At 46.8% G+C, this 7,003-nt stretch overlaps 1 pseudogene; it reads right to left on the reverse strand.

Moving 5' to 3' along the window:
• Nucleotides 1–2,079: 2,079 nt before the first annotated feature.
• On the reverse strand, nucleotides 2,080–2,137 carry LOC126285661 (U6 spliceosomal RNA; annotated as a pseudogene).
• Between the last annotated feature and the right edge of the window lie 4,866 nt (nucleotides 2,138–7,003).

A 7,003-nucleotide genomic window follows, 5' to 3' on the forward strand; every position in this document is an offset into this window, starting at 1 on the left:
TCATTGTTCTCGGGCCGCATGGCGGGCGATATTCAGATTAGTATTCCACTACTGTCCAGTGCGTCTCCAGACACGTCTTCGCAATTTATCGTTGTTTAGTTCGAAGCGGGATAATCACTGAAGACGGTTCTGTTCCAGTCAGTGAAATTTAAGACCGCGGTGACCAGCAAAGACATACCTGGTGACGCCCTGGACAATGGTGGACTACCAGTCTGAGAGCCACCCACCATACGTCTCGACAACCAGGACTGGAGTGCCACTTCATTTAATAGCACGATACCATAGCCATAAACAGAAATCGCACGGATTGAGATCGGGTGAACGAGCAGGCCATGTAATAGGACCCCCTCGTCCGATCCATCGACCAGGTAAGACACGATTGAGATGCGTTCGGACGTTAACGGTGAAGTGGGCTGGAGCAGCATTATTCAGCAGTTATATAACACTTCGAATCATCAATGGCACTTCTTCCAGCAGGGGGGACAAAGTCACACGCAAGAAACTCCAATAGTTCCGGCCTGTTAGGGGACTGGTCACAAAATACGGTCGCCAATTATCCACACACATTCTGGCTGCAATGATGCTGATGATTCGCTGGTGGTTCTGCACACTATCCCACAGGTGACTGTTATGAAAGTTGAAGATACCACTCCACATAAAGGTGGCCTCATCTGTGAATAGGATGGTTGACACAAATGCCCGGTGAAGGAACCAGTGAGAAAACTGCTCCCGATGCAGATAGTCTGTCGCTAGGAAGCCCTGCACAGGCTATAAGTGATAAAGGTGGTAAAAATTGTAATGGAGAATGTTCCACACAGTCGTCTGGCTCTGTACTGGCGCGCCAACTGCCTGGTACTGTCACGGCGGTTGCCTTTCACAGCGTCAATCTCATTTTCCTCCAAGTCTGGTGTCGAAAATTTCGGGTACGTCCTTCATGGTTTCCTGCCTCCTGAAACGACCCTGTCTCAGACAAACGGCGAAACACTGTCGCGAACATTGAATTCTGTGGTTGTTGTCGGCGGGGTCGGCGGAGAGAGGTCTCCCTATACAACCATGCTGCCCGCTGGCCATTGCCGTTTGCCTTTCCGTAAGTAAACACCATGTCGGAAAGATCTCGTTTAGAATATGGGACCCTTGTGTACAACGCTGCATCACATCCACTACAAGGTGAATCAACAAGAGAAGTGAATCGAACACAACATTACCAATTACTATGGCAGGAGAGGGCGCTAGGACATGATGTACGAGGAACAGTACCACCCTCTAGGAGAAAACCATGCAATGCATACTGTAACCATGGCTGCACGGTACAGCTGTATTAGACCGCAGCGTCTGTAACAAGGTATGATTGAATAACGGTCTCTAGCATGGAAAATATGCATTTCCAGACGAAGTTCATTAGACGTTTTTCTTTCCATACCGTCTCATCGATCAGTCTCTACAGTTTGTACACGGTGAAAAAAACTCATTCTGTATACACTCGTATTCAGTACGTAAGGGAAAATGTATGTGCCACTGCCAAGTAACATAGCTCGATGAAAATGCATCATACATAGAAAGAAATGCTACAGTATTGTACAGAAGGTGACTGAATAAATCTGTCATTTCCGTTCGTCTCATCGCGAATTTCTTTCAAAGACAATTAACTCGCCGTCACTCATGATAAAAAAAGCTTTGTGTTCTGCCTTACGGCAGGTTTAGTCATGGGAGAAGCCTCGTCAGAGAGGTCCACCGCATGGGCGTATAGGCAAGTGATTCCAGTCGTGGTTGCCCGTTGCCTTCCACTGATGGTGATGAAATGATAATGAGGACAACACAACACCCATTCCGTGAGCGGAGAAAATCTCCGACCCAGCCGGGAATCGAACCCAAGCCCCTTGACGTAACAGACCGCGGCGCTGACCGCTTTTTTTTTCTTTTGGTAGATCTCATTTTGTTCCATATTGTTCGTTGAATTTGTTCGGGGCGGACGTCCGATGACACCCGTTCAGGTTCTTCGTTGATCCGTTTACTCAGTTTTTTTATTACAGAGGGTAGCTACCCCTCTGAATGAGCACGCTGAGCTACCGTGCCGGCTAACATGCTAATCTTCTCTGTATCGCTCCAATTTTAGTATATGTACTGCCGAAGCGAGTACATCAGCTATCGGGGCTGACTCACTCCTGATCTCCCCCTGGATATTACAAAAGGCGGCACCTGCTTCTTAACATGGTGTGTGGTCACCACACACGGCAATGCATGGTCTGTATCGTGCTCCCATGCTGGCCACAAGGTTGGCTAGGATTTCTTGTGGTTGGTTGTACCATTCTTCTACCAACGCGATTAACAACTGCTGGACGGTCGTTGCTGTGTGTGGAGGTGCTGCAGCGCATGGCCCCAACGCATCCCACACATTCTCAATGGGATTTCAGACAGCAGAACGGTCAGGCCAGTCCATTCGCCGACTTTCCTCTCTTTCCAAGAGCTCCTCCATCTGCACCGTCTGATGTGATCACGCACTGTCATCCATAAATATGAAGTCATGACCGAGTACACCCCTGAAAACACGCACATGGGGAAGGAGTACAGTGTTTTAGTAACACTGACCGGTGAGGGTACGGTGTTTAGAGATCTGGAGGTCAGTGCACCCATGCATCCCCACACCATAACACCTGGCACACCAGAACTATCATGTCTGAGAAAGGCGGCATTGTCGAACATGATCGTTTTGGTGATCCAGGGGTTATAGTGTGGGGAGGCGTAATGTTGCATGGGCGCACTAACCTCCAAATTCTTGTACACGATACATTCAACGCCATAGAGACACTGTTCTCCTTCTCCATCTGTGTCTTTGAAGGCGTGCGATCGGTCCTGACTTCATTTTCATGGATAGCAATGCGCGACCGTCTCGAACAGCACAAGTGGAGCTTTCGGATATTGGCGAATGGACTCGCCTGTAGGTTCCACCCTCTTAAGGGGACCACACCCTACCTATTTAACCCATGTTAATTTAGGCAAGTATTTGACTCACTTCTGAAAAAAACTGTTTGATGCAGGACCATAATATTTTTACTGTATGTTACATGTTGCTAATAGAGAACTGTACTAAAATCTACTTTACCAATATCATAGTTTTTGAGACATACTTTTTTAAATTTATTAACAAAAAATATTAAGTTTTTTCTATAGAAAATATTTTATGTGGACTTCCTAATGAGGGAATATTAAGGAATGTTGTACCAGAGGTGGCTTTTTATGTTATGCAGAGTCTCTGAAAATTTCATTCATTTATCTGTGATATTTTCTGATACAATGGGGCATATGTACTGAAAATTTTAGTTTGTGCGAAATTGACTTTAAAGAAAAAACTTTTGAAGTTTCTTATTTACAGTTAATTAAAACTGCCCTGCTGCATATGAAGGCCTTCCTTGGCCTCTAGAATGTCTTACAGCTTCTTTTTCACCTTCCTGGATGTTTGTCTTGCCTTCTTGGCCATGTTACACTCCTGGAAATGGAAAAAAGAACACATTGACACCGGTGTGTCAGACCCACTATACTTGCTCCGGACACTGCGAGAGGGCTGTACAAGCAATGATCACACGCACGGCACAGCGGACACACCAGGAACCGCGGTGTTGGCCGTCGAATGGCGCTAGCTGCGCAGCATTTGTGCACCGTCGCCGTCAGTGTCAGCCAGTTTGCCGTGGCATACGGAGCTCCATCGCAGTCTTTAACACTGGTAGCATGCCGCGACAGCGTGGACGTGAACCGGATGTGCAGTTGACGGACTTTGAGCGAGGGCGTATAGTGGGCATGAGGGAGGCCGGGTGGACGTACCGCCGAATTGCTCAACACGTGGGGCGTGAGGTCTCCACAGTACATCGATGTTGTCGCCAGTGGTCGGCGGAAGGTGCATGTGCCCGTCGACCTGGGACCGGACCGCAGCGACGCACGGATGCACGCCAAGACCGTAGGATCCTACGCAGTGCCGTAGGGGACCGCACCGCCACTTCCCAGCAAATTAGGGACACTGTTGCTCCTGGGGTATCGGCGAGGACCATTCGCAACCGTCTCCATGAAGCTGGGCTACGGTCCCGCACACCGTTAGGCCGTCTTCCGCTCACGCCCCAACATCGTGCAGCCCGCCTCCAGTGGCGTCGCGACAGGCGTGAATGGAGGGACGAATGGAGACGTGTCGTCTTCAGCGATGAGAGTCGCTTCTGCCTTGGTGCCAATGATGGTCGTATGCGTGTTTGGCGCCGTGCAGGTGAGCGCCACAATCAGGACTGCATACGACCGAGGCACACAGGGCCAACACCCGGCATCATGGTGTGGGGAGCGATCTCCTACACTGGCCGTACACCTCTGGTGATCGTCGAGGGGACACTGAATAGTGCACGGTACATCCAAACCGTCATCGAACCCATCGTTCTACCATTTCTAGACCGGCAAGGGAACTTGCTGTTCCAACAGGACAATGCACGTCCGCATGTATCCCGTGCCACTCAACGTGCTCTAGAAGGTGTAAGTCAACTACCCTGGCCAGCAAGATCTCCGGATCTGTCCCCCATTGAGCATGTTTGGGACTGGATGAAGCGTCGTCTCACGCGGTCTGCACGTCCAGCACGAACGCTGGTCCAGCTGAGGCGCCAGGTGGAAATGGCATGGCAAGCCGTTCCACAGGACTACATCCAGCATCTCTACGATCGTCTCCGTGGGAGAATAGCAGCCTGCATTGCTGCCAAAGGTGGATATACACTGTACTAGTGCCGACATTGTGCATGCTCTGTTGCCGATGTCTATGTGCCTGTGGTTCTGTCAGTGTGATCATGTGATGTATCTGACCCCAGGAATGTGTCAATAAAGTTTCCCCTTCCTGGGACAATGAATTCACGGTGTTCTTATTTCAATTTCCAGGAGTGTAGATGCAGACCTGTCTGCATCGGCTATCCTCATTTTATCGCAATGTTGCAGCCCAGTGATCATATTTTCACCAGGATTAATTCTCATCTTTTTCAGTACCCAACACTTTCCAATATTACCACAATTGAATTTAATAACAGCATCACGAACTCCTAGTTTCATTGTATGCATGCCTGCAAATACAGGTTTAGGAAGGCGGTTCCGAATTATGCTGTTGATACATTAATTTGGGTTCTGTGTCTGCCCATGCAGACATTTCCTTAGGTCAGGATTAGCCAAGTCTCTGAAAATAGGTGTAATCGCTGTAATGGACACAATCCATGATATGGCTTATCATTAGTAGAGGACTTACGGAAGAATATGGCCCAAACATCTCTCTTTATTACCTCCGAATTTTCTTTTTCTCCTAATTTTTTGCCCATAGCATACCTGCAAGTTTTCTATTTCAGTTTTAGTTAACCGACTCTGTCTGGTCAACAATTTTCCATCTTCTAATTGAAAGCCTGTTGTTAACAAACAGCAGAAACAAAAGAATACCTACCGTTGCGTTCCAAGGATAGCCAATACACTCGGGAGAAAAAAATCCCTAACGTGCAATGCAGGGGATATAAAGATCTAAAATATACGCAGAAAAATGGGTGACAGAAAAGTGGGCGTGGCACATAAACACACGTGGTAGGAAAATGTCTTTAAATGCTCCAAAAATTTTTTTTCAGCTAAATCCTTTTCAGAGTACTTAAATTAAACCTTAATCTATCGATATATCATGAAAACCGAAAATCGATTTTTTTCGACCTGGACCACGGTGTGGTCCACTTAAATCGGATCGAGTAAGTGTGAGATCCCTTATGTAAACGTGTCCAGGTGCACCACTGGCCATCCAGCTGGTGTAAACCACACTGGTGGAGGAGTGAAGTGTCGCACGATAAGATCTCATTTACCAATATTGTGGCAGCATGGGAACTCATTGCAGAGCGCACATTGCCATTCGTGGTGGTCACACATCCTATTAAAAACCGTTCCACGCCTTTTGTATTGTTTAGAGACTATCATAAATCGTGGAGTCTTCAGCGCAATTATTGTCATTTAATGAAAGTGTTATTTCTGTTCGCCTCACTGCGTATTTGCCTTAGTTACCTTCTGTACTGTACTTTATTATGCTGTGCTGTATTGAGTGTTAATATTGTACTATAGCATATCTTTCTACGTATGGTCCAAGTTTCATCTGACACCATTTAAGAGAGGGATGTGTGGAACACTGTTCACTTTTCTGCAGTGTTACTTAAGCCACACCAAGCGCTTTTATAGTTGAATTACTCTGCTATGCAGAAATCTCAAACGGCAGTTCAAATATTGTAAGGTGGCTATAATTACGCGCCTTACAAGCACTTATCTACATACTTTGCCGTGATTTACAAAAGGAATTAGGTATCATTTGATAGGTTGTACATCGTATACATGAATATTTAAAGAAGACTGACATTGTCACAGACACCTTGTAAATAGTTGTTGACTCTTACTGCATGAAAGGTGATGGAGTGTCTTTACTATCAAAACAGTGTAATGAATTATTTGCCTATACTGGTAGAGGTTGGAACGCCAGTGGAAATGGAACGGCAGGCATAATTCAATCCCTGTGCGGAAAATCCCGCACAGATGTGTTGGTCCTGCTTAACACAGGAATTAGACAAGACGGAGGGTCGGGGCACCTGAGCGCTAAAGTGCAATAGAGTGGCGGCCGGCTGGTTTCTAGTGGGGCTGGAAGGATAAATGGACAAGATTTCGAAAACTCTTAACTCTTGGACGCAGCAGAGAGGAAAGAGGATGCGTTACCTTGGAAATCACGCAGGCTGGGTTATTTCCGAGAATTTTTACTCTGAGAAGCGTACCATTGTGTGTATTCCTAATTAAGGAGGATAAGTTGAGAAGCACCCACATGCCTTGCTCTTACTGTGGCATCAAGCAGTCAGGCCTGCAAGATGAGTGGTCTGCCAAGCGAGTGGATTCATTCTTATTTATCAAGTAACATGAGCTCTAGTACTCATAATTAAGTTACAAATTATTCTCCTGTTTGAAAATTACGCAACGGATACGGATAACG

Source organism: Schistocerca gregaria, chromosome 8, assembly GCF_023897955.1.
Source record: "Schistocerca gregaria isolate iqSchGreg1 chromosome 8, iqSchGreg1.2, whole genome shotgun sequence".
Taxonomy (NCBI): Eukaryota; Metazoa; Arthropoda; class Insecta; order Orthoptera; family Acrididae; genus Schistocerca; species Schistocerca gregaria.